This window comes from Anomalospiza imberbis, chromosome Z (assembly GCF_031753505.1).
Source record: "Anomalospiza imberbis isolate Cuckoo-Finch-1a 21T00152 chromosome Z, ASM3175350v1, whole genome shotgun sequence".
Lineage (NCBI taxonomy): Eukaryota > Metazoa > Chordata > Aves > Passeriformes > Viduidae > Anomalospiza > Anomalospiza imberbis.
In genome coordinates, this window is record NC_089721.1 from 72866110 (window position 1) to 72884743 (window position 18634).

The window sequence follows — 18634 nt, forward strand, 5'->3', positions numbered from 1 at the left end:
GTTGCTTTTGCTAATAATATAAAATATATAATATAATGTCATTATAATAATAACATAAAATGTAATAACAAAACTGAGATAGTTTTTTTTTTCCCTGTTAGTGTATATTCCAGGTGTAAAGTACTAAAAGTTTATGGTAGATTTGAAACAAATCAAAATAGATGAAACTAATTGCATTGAGATATACCACAGCTGCAGCACGAATTTCACAACATTTCAAATTAATATTCCAACAGTGCTAAGCATGCAGTTGTTTGGACTTTTCTAAAAGCTGTCATAACTCAATGTCTCTGAAAATGGAACCATTAAATTAATAATGCCATTAAGATTAAACATAAGAACAAACTTTTCAAGTCCACACTCTGGGTGTGGACTTGTTCAGTGCTCAAACCCCCAAATTTACATGCATGAACTAAGCAACCATAATGCCCCACAGGTTGGGCGTGCATTTCATGACTTGGCTATTGCCAAGCAACCCTGAATATTGACTTATGGTATCTGTCCAAGCAAAACAGAAAAAGACTGAGCAGAAAAGAAGAACGAACCAGCATCCTCTGAACACAAAGTTCATACAACACACCAGAAATTTAAAGCTATTTTGCATTTGTAGCTCACATCCTTAGTCAAGTCAGCATGGATGAATCGATATGTGAAAAAAATATACAAACTGATAAACTTTAACAGTAATGACCCCTAGATATTTTCAGGGTTTTTTTCCTGATGCGACTTTCCCCAAATTTAGTGTGTATTAGGCACCCAGATGCTGCTGAGGCAGAGGGACAGAAGTCCACAAGTGAAAGCCCAGACCTTGGGAAGCTGCAGACCAAGGAACTGCCCATACATTTTTGGACACGAAGTGAAAGCATCACAGATGGCCACGGAGCAGAGGTTTCCTGCTAAATCCCAGATGTCTGCAGGAAAATGGTTGATTTTTGCTTATGGGGAAACAAGTGCCTAAAGCACTGAATGGGAATGTTTGAAAACATGCTCTCTGGGTTAACCTAGTTTTAAAAACTGTATGTGAAGAGATCCTAAGGTCAACACTGCCAGAAGGACAGTGCTGATTGCTGTTCTTGATGTCACGGGCCAGATAATGACAGGTGTGATATGCCCAGTTCCCACATACATGAGTGACAGGCCAAGAAGGGACATTCTTTTCCTCCCCACACAAATCATTAGTGGTTATATGTAAAATACAGATTTTAAAAAAAGATGTAAGAAAAAAAAATCTTCTCTATGTAACACTGAACCTTCTTTAAAATTGATTTTAATGCTTCAGTAAGAATAGCAAAAGAGACCATCAGCAGCCTGTGGGAAAACAAAAAAACCAAACCCAGCTACAGACTGGTTTTCATGCGTGTAGGGGTGGGGAAGAGAAAGAGTCTGTGCTCAGAACTGAGCCTACATGGTGCTTCTCAGGCATTAATGTTTCATCAGATACCACGGCCTTGCCTCCTGCTTAGTCACCAGCTTACCCTGCCCTAGAAGATACTTCTGGAAATGGCAAGACTACCTGTGTTAAATACCACTGTTCTAGAAAAAAGACTGTGCATAAACTGCATTCTGTACATAATGGTAAAATGACTAATTTGTGACTATTTTAGATCTGCACACAAAGGCAAATAGCTGAATCCTTCTCAGGGCTACTCTAACCCCCCTTCCTCTCAGGAAACAGCAATTTCACGTTTTCTGATTTTAAAAGACACATCATTGATGTGCAATCGTGCTCTTTACAGTCTCTGCAAGTACGGCCCACAGTATTTTTGCAGGGAAAGTACATTTTGTAGCCTACAAGTTTTTGATGGTATCTGTGTAGCTGATGAGATGAACTTTGCCAATGAGATGAATAAAATGAGTACAGTCATTTTAGGTGATCTTTGAAACATCTAAAAATCTACCAATGGGTCACTAGAACCTAGGAGCCTCAGGCAGTTCTATGGCAGCCCAGACCTCATTTTCACTCTTTAACCAGTACTGATAAAGCCATAAATATAAAACACAGGTGTAACTTATTTTTAAAAAAGCAAAACTGACACTTTATTTTTACGTATGTCATGATAGCCTATTTTAACTCTTTCTCTGAATTACTGTTCTAGTTTCCTTTTCCTAATTTCCTATTTCCTATTTTCCTATTTTTGAGCTAATGCTGAATTTTAGTTACTGTACTAGACAACACTGAAATCAAATTTAAATCTGGATGGCTTTGTAACTGCTGCAAAACATTAACATGTACTGACACCACAAAAAAAAGACAAAACACAAACATCAGCCTTAAAAAATGTCATATACAACACTAACCAAAAAAAGCATTTTAACCCAACTGCAATCATTAAAAATGATATGAAGAAACTTGTTCCTCAAATTTTTTTGTTTCTGATTTTCAAATATACTTGCATGCCTGCCATGCTTCAAGTTAAAACTGTGAATCCAGGACTGGCTGGCTGTTTCCTAAACAAATTGGGAAGCTGTCATCAGGAAGCATCTGCTCCTCTATTGCTCTCAGGTAAAATCACTCCTGTGCTATCATAATGGACTATTGAGCAGATGTTTAAAAGCAATGTATGTATTAGAAAGAAGATAAGCAGCAACTACCTATTTAATTACATTAGTTCCATCATAAATGAATTACCACTGATTTTAATTGATATAAAATTGTCCTCAACCTTTAAGTATCCCCAAAACAAATTAAGTTGATTTGTCCCTTTTAAAATGCTAAATTATTTAAATCAATAGGTAAGAAACATTGCCAGGTGTCATTCTGAAGGCAGAATAACATATTTCTACTATTTCTATTCCTCTTGATGGGGAAGGCAAGCTTAAAACCTGTGCTAACAAGTTAATTTGACAGCAGGAGAGAGTTAATTGTGGTTTTGGGTAGTTTGGTGGCAGCAGGGAGGTGTGGGTTAAGGTACCTTTGGAGGGAGACCATGAAGGAAAGGCAAGGCAGACAGGGTAAACTTTGAAGGTGACAGAATCACCTAAAAAAAAATGGGTTTCCCTACTGACACCAAACATTCTCCTATCTCCACCTCAACTGCAGAGGCCCACTGAGACAGACTTTCTTGCTCAGCCTAAATCCCCTTAGAAATTAAGAAGCAGGCCCGCTTTTGGGGGAAAAGGTAAGAGAAGTGGTGCAAAAAAACATTCATCCTGGATGCCCAGTCGCTGTTGCCCTTTTCCCAATTCCCGTGTCCCACATCTTCTTTCTTGCTGCCTTGGCCTCTGTTTACTCCTGCCTTGTCCAGGCTCCTGGGAAATGCTCCTGCAGGAACACAGCAGGACTGGGAAGAGGTGACATAGGCAGAGGTACTGGTAATGCCACTTGGAGTGTGAGGAGGGGAAAAAGGAGATGCAACCCAGATTAGTAAGCAAATTTCCCTTCACTGCTTGGAACACATTTATATCTTATTTCATTTCAGCCTCTAAAGTTGAAAATGTATCACTCTTCCTCTCTCTTCAGAGGTGCAGAGCCACCACTGAAACACAAGAACTTTCAGGAGCAGGTCTTCCAATACTTTTCCCCTGGCAAACAGGGAGATTTGAGCACAGAAACTGAATGGTAGGACAGTGTTCATCAGGGAGAATTAAAGCAGGCTGATGAGGAGGGCGTGGCCATGTGGTGAGATCGTATCTCTGTTCTCCTCCTGGCTGTTCTCCCAGGCATCCAAACTTCCACATCCAGTTTTTGCTGCAGCCCCCCGCGGGTCCAGTCTCTGCAGGACATCTTCCTGCAGGTTTTGCTCCCTCCTGTGCAGGATCTCAACTCATCCCCCAGCCTGGAACAGCCCTGAGAGCTGTTTGTCACAGGGGTCAGCGAGGTGACCCTGCCTGGGGAGGGGGACACTGAGTGCATTTACTGATTGTCACTGTTTTTCATCACTACTAAATGTATACACTGTGCCCAAATTTACGGGCTCTAATCAAAAGTAGCCCACTCTACCACAGCCTGTATAAATGCAGACATCTCCCTGAAGAATTTCAGTGTCATATGGATGTTGTATAAAACCCTTTACCACCAGTTGCATCATTTTTTATGTACATTGATAAACTGCTCTCTTAAGTGAAGAACACATGTGGGATCCAACCACCTCCAGGTGCTTTCTAGTGCTGACATCACTAGTGACAGATGAGGGAAACACAAGGATACCAAAAGTGGTCTGAAGCATAATGAAGTTATCTCATGGATCTATTTTCTGTGTGCAGCTACAAAATCCTCTCCACTGTCTTGGACTTCTTACAATTTAGTCATCCAAGTGAAGAACCTGGTTAAATACTCAATAACAGAGAAAGAAAGTGGCTCTTAAATCATCTGGTGATGCCTGAAATACTGTGTGCAAGGAGCTTTCTTTTGCAAGACACAGCTGCCCTGAAAAGCCACTATGTCACCAATGGAGTCAAGCTAAACAGGTAAGGTAGTGGATCTCTGAAACATGCCATTTTCCAAAGGGAAATATTCTGACTGAACTCAGCACCCTGGCCGTGACACTATCAAAGCATCCAGTCATTTTCAAAGTATTTCCCAAAAAAAGTTCCCCCCTGCCCCCAACCCCAATCCTTCTGTAATTCACGCATACCAAAACACCAAAACCAAGACTTCCACCCCAAAAAGACACGGCACATAAAACTGCAGTAGTTCCTCATGCATGAACAATCATTTCTAACAGCTGGAAATTAGATTTGTCTTTTGATTGCTTCAAAACCACTATCACAAGTGAGAGCAAAGCCTTTTCAAGCAAAAGAAGCAACGGACCGTGAAAACAGAACAGTTGTGAATTTTGTCTTCATATAAAGGTGGGGAGTTGTTACAAAATCACTCCACATTCTTCCTGAGTTGTCACATATAAAATGCAGAACTTGGTGGCTTTTCTCCTCCCACAGAAGAAACATTTTCTCTTGTTTTAATGTAGAGAGTACAAAGGCTGATCATGGCTGGAACAGAAGCATGGTGTGTTAGGAAACCTCTTCTGGTGGGAATGACAGGAAATCTGGGAAATGAAGTAAAGAAATCCAAGGAGACAGAGGGACACAGCTCATCTGCTGAGGGAAGATGGGCCATCCCAAAGTACCTACAACTCCTGAAAGGAAGATCTCCCTGAAACTACAGACACAGACCTGACAGAGGATCAGAGCAGCCCCACCTGGAACCACCTCCACTGCTCCCCGCCAGTGTTCTATGCCAATGTTATTCCTCAGACTGGGGAATTCACAGCAGTTTTCTTTCCATGGAAGTATGGTGGGATAAGGAGCAGTCGGAGATGGTGATGCCTGTAGCCACTCATTTTTGCCTCCTGCCTTCCAGTAACAATCACAGCATCCTAGGATCACTGAGGCTGGAAAATCCCTCTCAGACACTGAGCCCCAGCTGTGCCCCATCCTCACCTCGTCCCCAGCCCAGAGCTCTGAGTGCCACCTCCAGGAATTCCCGGGACACCTCCAGGGATGGGCACTCCAGCCCTCCCTGGGCACTTCCAAGGCCTGAGCTCCCTTTCCATGGGGAAATTCCTGCTGCTGTCCACCCTGAGCCTGTCCTGGCCCAGCCTGAGGCTGTTCCCTCTCCTCCCGTCCCTGTTCCCTGGAGTACAGCCCGACCCCCCCGGCTGTCCCCTCCCATCAGGAGCTGTGCAGAGCCACAAGGTCTCCCCGAGCCTCCTTTTGAGGATTTTCCCATCATTTTTGTCATTATCTTCCATTTGCACCAACTGGAGTAAGCTACTACTTTGAGGTTAAGTACTATTCCACAAGATTATTGCTTCTTTGGAACTGAAGTGCTTCCAGGTCTGGGCTCTGTGCTTTACAACAGGCAAAAAAAAGAAAAAAAAAAATTAAACTAGAAGACAACAGTAGCAGTTCAGCTGTATTTTAGGTCAGCTTTATTTTTTTAGAACAAGGATTATTATTTCTGCTTTGTGAATCACAGCAGCAACCCAGTTTTGGCCACGCTTAATTCAACAGGGAGACTGACAGCAAATGCCTACAAACCTTTTACTTTTTAGAAGACAAACTCAAATCCTCATTAATTTCTCAGATGGGAAACTGTATGAAAACGATGCCAAGACTGACAGACAGTGTTTAACAGTAATTCTGGTGAAAAAGTTACAGACAGAAATGCTCAAATTATCACAAAATCTGGCGCTGTAAAAACAAGACATTTGAAATTAAGGGTTGCAATTAGAAGAGCCCGCACTGGTGCCCACCCAGGACACTCCAAGGGAACAGCTGTGACACCAGGACAGTGACTTACTGCAAGAAACAGAACAGTTGGATGCTGACCACTTGAAAAAGGAAATGGCATCTGATTAAGTTAATATCTGACAAAATGATACATCTTGAGAGTTACTTGAGATGCTAACCTAAGCTTGGCCATCGACTATATTAGATAAGCACAACCATTAGAAACAATAATCATAAACAATGTGGCTTAATTACAACTGGCTTATTTGGATGTGAAAGATCCAATCCTATTATCTGTATGTTAGGGCTAAAGCACATGTGTTATTCTCTTATTAAGAAAACACAAAGATGATACTAAATTATAACAATCTACTTCACATTTAAAATAGCCTGAATTCAAAAATTTTAGCTAGCACTAAAAATAATTAGGAAATTACTCAAAATAGTTGTGAAGTTAGTCCTAAAATCTCCAAAAGAAAACCTGAATTTGTTCCTACAGTTAGACAAAAAGTGATAGCACATTAGGATCCACTCATTGTTTGCATTTGGAAATATCCAAGTATAAAAACTATATTCTTAAATGGAACAGGGGCAGACCCTACCAAGTCAAGTATGTTCAGCTTTTGCCCACTCTGAAAAGCTTTTTGTCACATTCATAAATGATACAATACAGATGTATTTACCTTCAACTCTGTACTCACTGCCACAAAGAAAATACAAAATTCTGAACTCAGACTGGGGCAGGTCAAAAGCCCTTAAGTTCATTTTCAAACAAAATACCCTGTAAGAATACTCCAAATAGTAAAAAACACAAAGTTACCAAATGTCACTGATCACAAACACACCAAATGTATATTGGAGACATTCATAGAGGCTGGAGAGAAGTACTGAATTACTTCCTTTATTAGTCTGATCTCAAATGAAAACTGCCACGGAGTGTTACATGGTCTTTTCAATTTCCAGAAATGTGGTACATAATAAGTCTTGATGCAAACGTAACCACTTGGAATTTGCTTTACAATTCTTTAAAGCCAAGTAGGAAATCTGCATGAATTATTGACAATGTTTTTGTCTGGAATGACTCTTCTAACGGTCTCCATTCAAACTGTGTTTTCTTTGACAAGAAAGCCCAGTCCATAATTAAGAATACCCAAGCATTTCCACTGCTTTATGTGGTGGGAAACATGGGATCAACAGCACCCACAAACACAGTGACCAGACAACACCACTGCAGCAGAAGGGTTAAAAACACCAAGAAATGGTACAGATGTACATAACTGCACTTGGCCAAGCTCATGGATTCAAACAAAAAAAAAAAAAAAAAATCAGCTTAATGGCTGAATTGTTAAATAAATTAATCTGATTTCAAGGAATTATTCCTGTAGTTGTATGGCTCAGAACTAGGTGGAGGGACCTCAAGAAACTGTTCTGTATGAAACTGTTCAATAACCATATCAAATTTTCCCTTCAAACTTTATAAATAATCTACATAAAATCCTTCAAGAAATTAGCAAGTTGTTAAAAAAAATGTTCAAAATCATTACCCCACAGGATGGGAAACAAGAAGCAACGAAAGAGCCACTAATTGTACACATGTGCAGAGAAAGAGCCAGAATGTGGCTCTGACTGTTGGGACATTTTATCTGCTCTCATTTCCCTCAAAAGCTGCTCTATAATTTATTCCTTCCATTTGATTAAGGTATCTCAGGGGTTATTCCATATATTTATCCCTGTTTGCAACTAACTGAAATCATAGCTAAGACAATGAAGTACAGACTTGGTTAAATTGCTCTTGCTTCTCAAAACTGAGATATTCCAAGTGTCCTGAAGGCATTCAATTCCAAAACAGGAAGCCAGAGAGGAGAGCACTCAGTAATTCTAATCATGTGCAGATCTCTTGGAAAGTACTTTCCTAAACATTTGCTGCAAGAACCTTTAATTGTACTGCGTGCTGCTGCTTGTACCCCAAACAGGGTCCCACAGCAAGATATTTACTACTTAAATTGTCTCTGGTAATGTACAGGAATCAACTGGAGACAAACAGGACCATGCTTCCCTAAATATTAAACTTCAGCCAAGTGCAAAACCAGGGAATTTGGGGAAGAAAAAGCAATTAAAAATATGTTAATGTATTTTTAACATCCCATCCCATGGCTTAATTCATAAGACAGAGGCTACAAATTGTAGTGTTGCACCAAAATCAAAGACAAGTTAATTGATTTTTTTTTTCCCCTAACTTCAGTTTATAGGTTTCTGCAACTCAACTTCAATCCCTGAACGAATAATTTTAGAAAAAAAGCTTGGTGTCCATATGATATTTCAAACAGCACTGCTGGAGTCCCTATTCCATCATGTTTTATGTAAAAGAAGAGTTTCTGACTTAGCTGAGTCTGGAAGTAACACATGAGTGGATCAGGAATTAATGACTGCAGAAACCAGCTCCCAGGGTCTTTCATAAGCTGAATTCCAGAGGACTCCACCCAATTTACAGAAAAAAAGGCTAATGATGAACTTTTACATCAATTTGCTTGTTTTTACAAACGTCTACACACCCATGCACAGCATGAGTGCAGGTCTGTGGAACTCTTTTTTACAGCAGACTTCTCTCCCAGAGGATTCTGCTTTGGATTTTGTAGAATCATGGAATCATTTAGGCTGGCAAAGACCTCTAAAACCATTGAGTCCAAATGCTGATAGGCATTCACACAAAACTGACCTCTCTCAATAAAAAGACACCATGGCCACTCATATTTAAAGGATCCTGGTACAGTTAGTTTTAAATCAGGAAAAATGGAAAGCTGTTGTGAGACATTTGCCTGTTACCCAAACAGAGAATAAAAGCACAGATGAAGAAACACCAAAATATCAATAAAATAATTTTTAAAAATTTTTTTAAAAACCAAACAAAAAAAAAAAATAACCCACACAAAAACAAACACAAATTGCAGGAAATTATGTTTCTAGTGGTTTTGGATGCAATGTTGGTATTATTTCTTCACCTAAAATTCCTGAATTAACAAACAAAAATATTTTTATGTGGATAACCAAAAGTTCTAAGATGATCATAGGACAGCTGCTTACATAAAATAAATCTGACTCAAAGATTACAATTACATACAAGTAAAAACACATGAAGATAGGTGCATATATGATATTAAGTTTATATGACTGCTGGGTCTTGCTCAATCTCTCAAAAATAACCAACTGCAAGACACCAAGTCATGTGGGAATCTCATCTGCCATCAGACTGGCAGAGATTATTGAAATTTTAATGTCTTGAATGGAAAATCAAGAGCGTGTTCTGCTTTCTAGGATCAGACAGGAATTTTACAAGCTCAGGAAGCAGCGGTCAGGATTTTATAACAGGTCTTTGTATGGTGGACAGAGAAATGTGTTCTGGCCTGCCGTGTCCAGGTGACCACAGAACCACAGAACAAGCATTTCATGGGTCCTCTTGAACTCAGCATCTGTTCAGAAACTGCCCATGATAAGCTTTCTAAATCTATGTTTAGATTTTTAAAAATATCTGAGAAATAAGAGAGATCATGAGTTAAAGCAGAAAAAAATAAATGGGGAAGAACTGGAATTTGTAAGAAGCTTAAATTTATTTAAATCAGAGGTACAAAAACTTCCTAAAATTTACACCCTGAACTACTGAAAACAATATAAAGGATAACACTGCAGATCTGAGTGAATAATCACCTCACAAATGATACCAAGAGTATGAAAAGAAAACCCCTACAGAGAACAAAAAAGACGTATGACAAGCAAAAAAACCCAACTTCTTGAAGCCCAAGTTTAAAGAAGAAAGTAAGAATCTGCCAAAATTCAAGTGGTACTTACAAATGGCAAAAGGGATTAGAACAATTTCTGAAGGAAAGAATAATTCATCATGCAGAGCTATGTAGAAATTGGATTAAAACTTAACATTGGTTTGTCAAAGAAAGAGCAAGCCAAAGGAACCTGATACCTTCCCCTGATAAGATAACTGAGTTAGTGGACAAGGAAATGCAGGAGATGCAATCTGGCTGGATGCAGTAAAATATTTGATATCAGGCCAAATGGGAAGCAGTTCTTTAAAGTGGAGAAGATGGAGATTATGTTCAAAATGTAATACACAAGAAAGTGGAAAAGGGGAGAGAATAACACAAAAAGCTAAAAAGAGAATTACTGACCAGGAGACAGTCGACTCTACAGCTGGGCTGTAAAGTAATCTTAGTTACAATATTCCCCCACAACCTGAGCACAAAAGCAGGAGATTGTTGACAAATTCTGCTGATGATACAAAGCTGGGCAGCACAGTCAATAGAGCAGGAGATGGAAACTGTGGCAGGAAATGGAGTTTATAACACCAGCACTGCCACGCTGAGCTTGCCCACGAGCTGATCTCAGCTCTGCTCTCCCCTGTCACACAAGTATTGACAGGGCCAACAAATCACAAGACAAATGCCCCTCATTCCCTGCTGCCACCAGGGATCCCACACGCACTCCACAGAGCTCATTGCCTCAGCCGTGATTTACACCCAGAGCGGAGAACCAGAAATGCTGAGATTCGCCCAAATGCTGCCGTTTCCACTCCATGACAAAATCCGGTGTCTTAACATTTGTCTTTTTCTTTAATCAATACAGAAGTTAAATATGAGCACTTTTCACAGGACAAAAACCTTCTGGTCTGAGATGGTAAATATTAAAATAGAAAATGTCAGAATTTCCAAATTAAAGTGTGCCATATAAATCTGAACTGGCTCACTCGGAATCAGCTGGACATTCAGTTTGATAATCCTGGCAGTGAACATGAGGGCATTAGTGAGAAAAGATTTTACAAATACAGCTCTGCTGGGCAATGCAGCAGATTATTAAACTTGCTAAAAAAAAAAAAATTCAGAAAAGTTTAAAACCTTGTCATATTTTCAATAGGATTATTCTGATTCTAGATGAACTACTTCATCTGTCTAATTAGAATACTAGGTTCCTGGAAAAAATCTGAGTTTGTAGAATATGGATTTTCCACTCAGAAATTCTCTTGATGCCTTCACCCGTACTGCAATCACACATACTGTATCCACACAGCAGTAAGCAAAAGAAAAGTGAATGTTCATTAAAACTGCAGTCATAACTCTGAAAAAAGAGAAAAATAAAGCCACTTGAAAGTCACAGAAAATCCATTATTTCATACCAGTACATTAAAACATACCACATTATGCTAGACAGAAATTTAGCCCCATTTTTCTTGTTTTTATTATCTACCAACTTTAGTATGGAAGAGGAATGCACTACACTAAATACTGATTATACACAGTTCTGATGTGACCCAAAGTTTGTTCCAGCTTCCAAGAATAGCTGACCATCGGTAACATAAATATCAAACAGCTTTGTCCTGAGGTTATTTGTCCTCAAAAACAGTCTTTAGTGATAAGACTTTTAAGCTGCACCATGTTTGCTCATCCTACAGCTCCACTCTTAAAAGAAGTTAGGCAAAATATTCAGCAATAAACCCAAGAAGACCAAGACACAACAGGAAAGGCAAGGTCCTAAATGGACTTTTTTATTGTTCAACACAGGAATAGTTGAAAGGAGAGTAAACATTGCAATGCAGAGATGGATTAATTCAAGGTAAAGTTCTTGCCTTAATGGTTTCATTGAATATTTTAAGAAGGTTTTCCAATACAAAGTGACAATACAGAGCTCACTGAATATTCCATATCAAGATTACTTTTGCAAAGTTATTTCATTCTGTCTGCTTCTAACCCCTGCAAGTAAGAGCTACTCTGTGAAAACAGAGACAGAAAAGGAAAAAGCTTTGATCAAACGAACATTTCAAAATCACAACAGAAAACAGAGAGTATAATTTAGTTATCCTGATCCCTACTGCCAACATGTTGAGTATTTCCAATCATTCCAAAAAAAAAAAAGAAAAAAAAAGTACACAAAAAATCAAAAACCCCACCCCAATTAGTGACTTTATAGCTCACTATTTTAGAAAAATAACTTCAAAACTGGTTCTGTTTATGAACATCAGCAACCTTTAAAACAACCTTTAAAACAGCCTTTCCTGATGGCAGGAAAATACTGAACACATATTTTAGAAATCTTTGTTTTCAAATCCAAACATTCCAAAATTTAAATCAAATATTACCAGGCTGTAATCATTCAGCAATAAAGAACCTTTGTATTTTAAAAGTCCTTTTAGTAACTGTTTAATTTTACAATTGAAAATGGTGGATGCTGGATGCTTCACCACAGGTGAGGACAACTTCATCATGCCTCAGACAACCTTGGAGCACACCCTGGCACCTTCACAGCTTTACCAACCGTAAAAACCGTGCTTTGAAACAATCTAACAAATCACTTTTTGAAGAATAACAACTCTAAACACTTACTTAAAAACACAGTCACTGCCAGGTAATTCTGTGAACTATCGGACATATTTTCAAAGCATGGAGACCCTCACATCAGAAAGAATTACACTTTCAGCAACCTTGAGGGACAGAATGCAATAATACCCAAAGCTGCAAACAGCAAAATTTATTCATTTCTTCAGGTGGTGCAAGACTTTTATCAGATATAACCCAGGAAAACACTACAACTGTGTCTGTAGAATTAATCGTATTACCAGGCTAGTAAGTAACTTCCAGTGTAAAACCAGGATGCTAGAGAAGCAACAGTAAATGCAAGATTTGTTTGTATCTTCAACTTGAAAATGTAATTTCAACACTAGGAAAGTTAACACTTTTGAAAATTGTGTATTCTATTCAAAAAAGCATTAATCACAGAAATAGGTGCCAAAAGCATACTTAAAACACAACTGAACATATTCTTCTCCCACATTTTCCTCTGTAGAAGAAAATACCAAATTTTTATATAGTCTTTGGAGGAAAGACAAACACACACAAAAAAAATTTTTACAACAAAAACTAAAATACATATATTTCCTTAAAATTATGAAGGATGAGGAGTGTGTTACATAGCTTTCCAAAACTGACTGACCAACTATGATGTATTTGCTTTGCTCCATTTTGCCATGGTTCAACAGAACTTCTGTGTCTTTCATCCCTTTAATATTACGTGCTTTCAAAATAACTATTTTTTTTGTTTATCTCTTAATCACACAGGCACTAAAGGAATTGTTGATACTGCAGATATTAAGTAATAGACAAAGAATCAAGCCAAATTAGGAATGGGCAAAGGGAAAAATCAGATGCTAGACAGAAACATGTAACTTTGCTAACCTAAAATAGAAAAAAAAATGGTAATATTGAATTCTTAGTTATGGAGATGAGCCTGAAGAAAAAGCATATGCCATGCTGGGAAGTGAAAAAGGTTATTACAGATTTTAATTTGGTTTTAAGGCGTAAGGTTAGAATCTGTTGAGCTGCCAATGTTTAGCACAGCTTACTTAACGCCCATTCTATTTTATATTTATATTTTCTATTTCCCTCCAGGTAAATCTTTTGCCTCTGATATTTTACACAGTAACTTCTTTAGTCCCATGAACTTGTTCCTTTGAACAAAAGCAGTGCAATCCCATCTGAACCTGTGCAGAAAAGCAAACAATTATGCTGTCTGCTCCAAGCCCTGTCATCTCCATGAGGAAACATGACAGTGTTCATATCATTGCTACTGGCTGACAATCACAACTGGGAACTGAGTCACTCAGACAAAATCAACCTAAAAAGAGCATATTAATATTAGATTTTATCACATAAAATTATAATTCTGTCATCAGGGTTAACCTTTTTTTTTTTTTCAGTAACAACTTCAACTAAGGCACTCTGTACAGAAGCTGCCAGGGTGTTTTCCTACCACCTGAGAGCTTCCAGGTGCTCATATGGACCCCTCCAGTTGGCAAGATTCCTGCAGAGCTCCAGAAAATCCCAAACTTATCTCAAGTTCTGCATGACTGCTGCTTTCCTGTTACACATCCTCCTTGGACAAGACTGCCTGTCAGTTCTGGTCCTTTTCTACACCAAATGACTGAAAAATAAAAAAAAATTCCACCCAAGAAAGGAAAATACTATGTTGTCAGTAACAGAGCTAGAAAAAACATTACCAAGAAAAAGGTAAAAATCTAAAACTTTGAATAATCTAAAATTGTGTGTCATTAAAAATGGCATTTTTAAAGACCAGAGTGTTTCGCTGCTCCAAGACAAAGCTTGACTACAAAGGTGAAATAAATGGCTAACCTTGCAGCATTCTCCTTCTTTAATCCATCAGGACATAAAAGAAGAAACTCCTAGCCGAACTTCACATGAAAACAGAACTTGGGAGACAGTTTTTTAAAAGAATAAAATCTGAGGGATTTTGAGGATCACACACTCTCAAAATCAGATCCCAGGCTTTCAGGACCCTTTATCTAGGCCAAAAGTGAAAATCTCTCTCACAGATCTATGTAAAGATGAGAGTCCTGTTTCACACAGGGAAAATATTCATTCTTGTGCAACCTCTGCTTTGATTTCCTTGCTTTCCAAGAAGCCTTGCAGAATCTGATTTTACACATAAACAAAGGCATTAACTCTGAAGGTGCATCCTGCACTGCAGCCACAGATTACACAAATGAGCAATGATCTGTGAAACAGGAGGCTAGGGGACCTCCTAGGTGATGAAGTTCAGTATCTCATTACCACAGGTATCAAACATCACAGAACGCGTTTTTCTACATTTACATACTTTTATCTGCAAACTAACTGACTTCGGGATACTATTGCTCCTTTTGGAAAGCTGTTTCAGCATCCCACTTCTCTGGCTCTACTGCATGTTTATCCAAGTTCAGTTTATAACTGCCAACACGATAGTTTAGTTCAAGGAGCTTTCTTTCATTCCTTTGCATTTCAAACCTTTTTTGCCCAACGTATTAACAGAGATAAACCATATTTCCTTTCAGGTTTTCTATTTTAACACTAAACAAGAATTCTTCTGGTCTTTTCTCTTTTCCCAATTTGATTTTCCCAATCAACATAAAAAATCCATTTTATTCTAATTTTCTTTATTTTTTGTTTCAGTGGGAGTAGCCGTAATTAAACATACAACATGACAGACAAATCCTCAACATCCTTGTTTAATACCAATTTCATCGGAGAACAAGAGCCAGACAGAACCTAAACCTCTCTTTATTTCATTCATGCCCATCAGCAGTTCACAGTAATCCTACGATCAACTAAAACACCCATTTATTTCTCCTCCTCAGTCATTTCCAACTAACAAGCCACAAGCTTCTGAAGCAGCATTACCTTACCCCTACTCCCCAAGCACATGACCTTATACTTTGCAGCACTAAATTTCATCCTGGCTCTGTTGTGCCAGTCCTCCAGCTCCTCTGGCTCTCTCCACAGGAATTTCTTACCTTCTGCTGTATTGACAATGCCTCCACATATTCTGCCATCAGCAAATTTCATTAACCCTCTCCAACTCCCTGTCCTGCAATTACAACTTAAAACATGAGATTTGTCTGAGGGTGAAATTTTGTGGTATTAACACACAGCTTTGTTTTTCTATAATAAAATTTTACCTAATTCTACACGGATTAGGAGCACTGAATTGTCTTTGCCCAGTCACTCAGCTCTTTTGCCAGATCACAGATAATGTTTCAATACATCCACTACCTTCTGTAACATCACCTTGCATTCCATCCTATTTCCATATTCAACCTTTAATTAAATCTTCTTTAAGGATTTATTCGAAAACTTTGAATACCACTGATGCTAAACTAATAAATATACAGCTTTTTGCATTTTGAAATAGAAAAAAAAAACCCAAAACCCCACAGATTTCCGACACCTGACAGAAATTCTAGGGTAGAAGTTATCTCTTACTTTCTTCTTCATGATCTCCTTTCAAAAACTGTTTCCCCCTTGATTGAAGTATCTACTATCTACAGTAGTTACTCATCAGACCTATCCTCACCAGACATCCTGCCTCATCTGAAATAATCTTTACTGGAAATAGGAATTTATTTCCATTTACCTGGTGAACAGAGTAAAATATAATTTTGTCTGCAATCTTTTCCCTGGGCTAGTTACTCTTTCTTTACTACTGCTATATGCAGGGTTAAAAAACCTTCTGGTATTTGTCTCAGCATCTTTTCAGACCTATTTTCCATAAATAAAGCAGGTTCTCTTTCTGAAAATTCTTGAATCTAAAAAGCCAAACTATACTTTTGTCCCATTCCTAGGTGTTGGGGATTTTTACTAATGATCTTGGTACAATGGCTGCCTCTCAGACTATCCTACACATTTGACTGAAGAAAGGTGAAAACCATTAAACCTCTTTCAGAAATTAAAATTTATCCTTTGGAAATTAATAAACATGAACACTCAAGTTGTCCATTTATTTATTTTCAACAGAATCAATTAATGATATATCCTTCTGAGCCTGTTTTCTCAGGCTAGGTGTTCTGTAATTCTTACTACTTGCTAAAACCAAGTCTGAAGGAGTTTCAGGTTTTGCCCAATAAAAAACACAGAGCTTGTTCTCTCTTTGCTGAGAGAAATCCATCAGCTGATACATACGGAAGACTCTCACCGTTTTTAGAAAGAATAACCAGAATGGTAATTAAATTTAATAATGCCATAGTTATCAACAAGCCACTGGCAACAGACTAGTGGGGAAAAATAATTCTACAAGTCTGACTTCAAATCCAATTAGTGACCTACTCAAATCTTGTTTCAAATGTTCTTTTAAACTAAAAAGTTATAGATCCTCTCAAACTGACTTATAGTCCCACAACAAGTATCCCTAACCTTTTTTCTTTGAGAGAAGTGTTGAAGAAGCTTTCTGGTTTTTTCTCATTATTTAAGAAAATAATAAGAAAATACAGAATACAGTTCTGTATTCAGGACCAACTGAATACAGCTGTATCTACTCTATAGAGAAAATATTTTTTTATATCTAGATTTTTTATACTGGTAGGGGAAAATTTAAGTAAAAGACAATTCAAAAAATGGACAGGGAAAAAGGAAAAAAAAAAGCAGGGAAAACCCACCCTTCTGCTGTCCTGCTGCTGAAAATTAAACTATTTGCAATCTCATTTCTGGCATTATGAAGCTACCAAAAAAAAAAAAAAAAAAAAAAAAGCCAGTCAAATACTAGAATGGGCTCATCCCCTTCCTTATCAAAGTATTGCATCAGCACACTTCCCTCCTACTCTTCACACTTCTTTCTATTCATCCATTCACTCCCTCCCTCTATGACTACAAATTATTAATAAGTTCAGCTCAAAGTGTCAAGTGTTCAGTTCTTAATAATTATTATTTTAAAAACTTTGAAGTACTTGATTCTGATTTGATTTGCTTAAGCGCTTTGTTGTATTACTCATGCATGGCCATTAAATGTTCTTTTAACATATCAGAAAATTGATTATGCTTTTTATTACATATTATTTACATCTTTGAGGAGGGCTGTCCTTTATGAAGGGCCTCACACGTGTAAGGGAACGGCTCATCACAGCAAGATTCCCAGACATGACTGCAAAAAGAGATGATGGAACACCTGCTACAAACTGTTTACACATGGTAACAAGGTCTGTGAACCAGAGCTGCCTTTGAAAAACAACAGGTAAAAGTGAATTCTCAGAAACAGTTTAAAACACCAATGGACAAAATCTGAAAGTACCAGCTAACTGAAATAGTTAGCTGGTAGCTTCCAGAAAACTAAGTATAACAGAACAGAGATTACATTTGAAGGTAACGAAGTACATTAACTGACAAACATCACCAGCCACCCCGCTCAAGTTATTTTTCTTCTTTTTTACCAAGATTTCTGTCACAGTATTATCTCAGCAGTTTTCAGAAAGACGTTTTTTAAAAAGGACACTGAAGTCTAGTTATTTTTAGAGGTATTTCCAGAGATGGGTTTCAAACAAAATTCTATAATGAGACCCTACTGTGGCAGCACTTTCTATGCAGAGACAAGGAAAATCAGCAGAGTTGGTAGATGAGGTAAAAAGTCTGGCACAGGAAATAAAGTCCAATACCACAAATCTGGTTAACAGTGGAGAAAAAAAATACCTTGCCAAGGTATTCTCACTGTTCATAGGCATTCAGATCTGCCATTCACAGGAACAAACGTTGTATCAGCTACAGTTAAGCTGGGCTCCCCCAAAGAATGCAATGTTTTCATATCCATGTACTTTGCAAATTGTGCCAGGAATACAAGGGTGCCTTTACTCACATTCCATCAAATGCACTCTCTGTCTTCCTAAAGCACAGGCACTTGAGGAAAGAGGGGGGAAAAAATCAATAGCAAAAAAACAGTCTCTTTTTTAATGCAAGCACAGTTCTTTAATCAATTCATATTTATTATTTTGTATTGCCTCAAATTCAGATGACAAAATATTTTGAAATTGCTTATCAAGTTGCTTGCTAAATACTGTAAGCCCAGAATTACCTGGAATTACTTTGAAATGTTTAGTCTGGCTGATCTTTTCTATCCTTCAGATGTGCATCAAGTGTTAGGTCCAAGGAAGGAG

At 38.0% G+C, this 18634-nt stretch overlaps 1 protein-coding gene across 1 annotated transcript in view; it reads right to left on the minus strand.

The window, feature by feature from the left end:
• The window catches only part of ATG10 (autophagy related 10), a 60186-nt gene that overhangs the window by 22833 nt on the left and 18719 nt on the right, over positions 1 to 18634 (minus strand). The gene's annotated exons all lie outside the window — the stretch shown is intronic.